Source organism: Egretta garzetta, unplaced genomic scaffold, assembly GCF_000687185.1.
Source record: "Egretta garzetta isolate BGI_Z169 unplaced genomic scaffold, ASM68718v1 scaffold23, whole genome shotgun sequence".
Classification (NCBI taxonomy): Eukaryota; Metazoa; Chordata; class Aves; order Pelecaniformes; family Ardeidae; genus Egretta; species Egretta garzetta.
The window spans coordinates 3,627,653-3,630,164 of NW_009259237.1; the positions used below are offsets into that span (position 1 = coordinate 3,627,653).

Consider the following 2,512-nt stretch of genomic DNA (forward strand, 5'->3'; position numbering starts at 1 on the left):
TGGCGGCGCCTCCGGACGGGCCCCGCGCCTCCCTTCCGCCCGCCGCCCGGGGGAACGAAGCTGAGCCCCTGTTCCCCCGATACCTTCCCCTCCGGGGCAGCGCGGGGAGCTCATCCCCGGTCCCCCCCCCGAGGCCGCTGCCGCCTTCCCGCCGGCCGGGGCCAGGCGGGGTGGTTTCCTGAGGGTAGCTGGCGCGAAACTGGCCAGAGCCCCACGGGCATCAAAGTAGATCTCGTTGCGTTTCTGTGCTGATTGGCATCTCGTAATTGTTCCTGAGCTGTTAATTAACAGCTGGCAGTGTATTTCCATCTTGCTCTAGCTGCTGTGTGGTTTGCCTGTGCAGGATGTTGTGATGCATGACCAAAAGAATACCAAAGACATCAAATAAAAATATGACCTGTTCTCTTGACAACAGAAATTACAGTAAATTCCTAAATTTCATAGATTATCAGTTAATTTTCCTTTTCAAACATTAACAATCTAAATGCTGGCAGATTAGGAAACATCTAGATCATGGAGTTAAATGTCATAGGAAGATTATGCACCAATTCACTGGTATATGTTTGTTATTATAAAATGCTTTACTTTTTGTAGGGAAGAATTTTTTTGGCCCTTAATATTTTTCAGACACTTTGGTTCACATGACCTCAATTCTGCCTAAACAAGTGCAGTATAGAAATATATATGCTCGCATCTCTGAACTTGTATGTGTGCAGGATGCGTTCATAGCTCTTCAAATGGGCAACGCACGTTTCAGGACATAGGTGTGCATATTTGCAGTGGGCAGTTCTGAAAGTCATCGATTTATAAGGTAAGCAAGTTTTGAACAAGTTTAAGTATGCAGACAGTGAAAACAGAAGTATGGGAAAAGTAGGTTTTTTTAAATGCAGAGAGAAAAAGTACCAATCTATATGCTGCTCCAGTTTAGCACATAGACTTACTTGGGAAACTTTTTATGTCTGCAAAAGAAGTGAGAAGAATCGGATTTGTAAACACAGTTGCAGAGCTCAGTGATGTAGACATAATTATTTGTATTTGCCATTTTTATGGCTGGGGGGGGGGGGGGTATGTTTTTGTAAAGCCCTGTGGAAAATAAACCACATTTGCAGAAGAATTCTGAGGATTAGTCTGGGCAAACAGTTTTACTCAGCTCGTTACCGTGAAGATACTTTTCCTTGTCAGTCATCAAGTATTTGCTGTAACATCTCTTAATGTTTTTCTGTTTCTCAGATGAAACTGTTACATTTTCTGTGACAATGACTCATCCACCTATAGCTAGAGCAAAATTCCAGGTAAGCATTAAACATTATCCTTTGCTCACAATAGTTAAGTGTGTGCTCTTAGAGTGCTTTCCTAGGATTTTAGAGCACTTTGTGACCATTCATTCATTAATCCTCATCAAAGAAAGCTGAAGAAAATAAAACGTAGATCAACTTATTCTCATAGAGTCTGATTTTTTTAAACATTAAAGCTCACACATAATTCCATGCACGTAAGGTGCTCCAGCACTTGGTTGGCATTGAATCCCATTGCAGGAAAACTATCATGCAGTGTACTTTAGTGTTTGCAGGATATTTTTTTTTCCACAGCGTTACAATAAAAATAGAATATGATGGAAGCAATCTAAAAAGTAATCACAGAAATATGTGGGCAACTGATCTTGAGATGTGGCATTGAAATACACACTCTACCTGCTTATTTACAAGTTACACGAGCTGTGCAGTAGCTCTGGAGTCGGGTGTCGCACGCAGGCTGGTCCCTGCTGGGATGGAGTCCTTTCGCTTTGATTCTGGATGTGTTCCTATAGCAACAGTCTACCTATACAAGTGTAGATAATATTGTAATAGTATCTTATTTTCATGTGCATAATCCAGTCTCATGATTCTTTAAGGACTTTAGTCCTTGAAAAAAAAATTACACAGGTATTCAACATCTTCAAGTAATCTACAGCAAATCACAGAGGCAGAAAGGCTGTTGAGGAAACAGAAGCTGTGGGAACTGGAGGCAGAAGGTGTCAAGGGGAGAGGAGCCTGTTGGGGTAAATGTCCCTGTTGATTACCCACTCAGTACATTCCCTTCACACTTACAAAGACATTTAAGAAGTTCTCTGCAGCCTTCCACTTACAGTGTGAAACCTATTTTGTCACCGTTTGAATCATTTCTGTTGTGTCCGATTCCAGTGTTTATGCATGTTACCTCTGTCTTTATGGGCAATTATTTCTTTGTCCTAAAATAAAAACCATGCAAACACCCTGGACTACAACCTACACTTTATGTTTTTCTGTAAGCATTCAGTTCTTTGCCTCTATTTCCTTCATGGATAAGCCTTCACTGGATTTTTTACTTCAGACTTGCACAGTTCTGTTAAAGCTTTACTTTTCACACATAATGCTACTGTGTAGTTTTTCCCTCTGTTCTAACATCCGTGCCTTTGAATTATTCTAGATGAGAAGTCATTCATTTCCTTTCCAGTGATTTAGAAGCGAGGAAAATGTTTCTGCATATATATATA

At 41.2% G+C, this 2,512-nt stretch overlaps 1 long non-coding RNA gene across 1 annotated transcript in view; it reads left to right on the plus strand.

Moving 5' to 3' along the window:
* Positions 1–69: 69 nt before the first annotated feature.
* LOC118451995 overlaps positions 70–2,512 on the plus strand; it is a 15,767-nt gene continuing 13,324 nt past the window's right edge. Inside the window, exons 1-2 of the long non-coding RNA XR_004841617.1 lie at positions 70–811; positions 1,231–1,292. This is a non-coding gene — a long non-coding RNA (uncharacterized LOC118451995). The remainder of the gene's footprint in view (positions 812–1,230; positions 1,293–2,512) is intronic.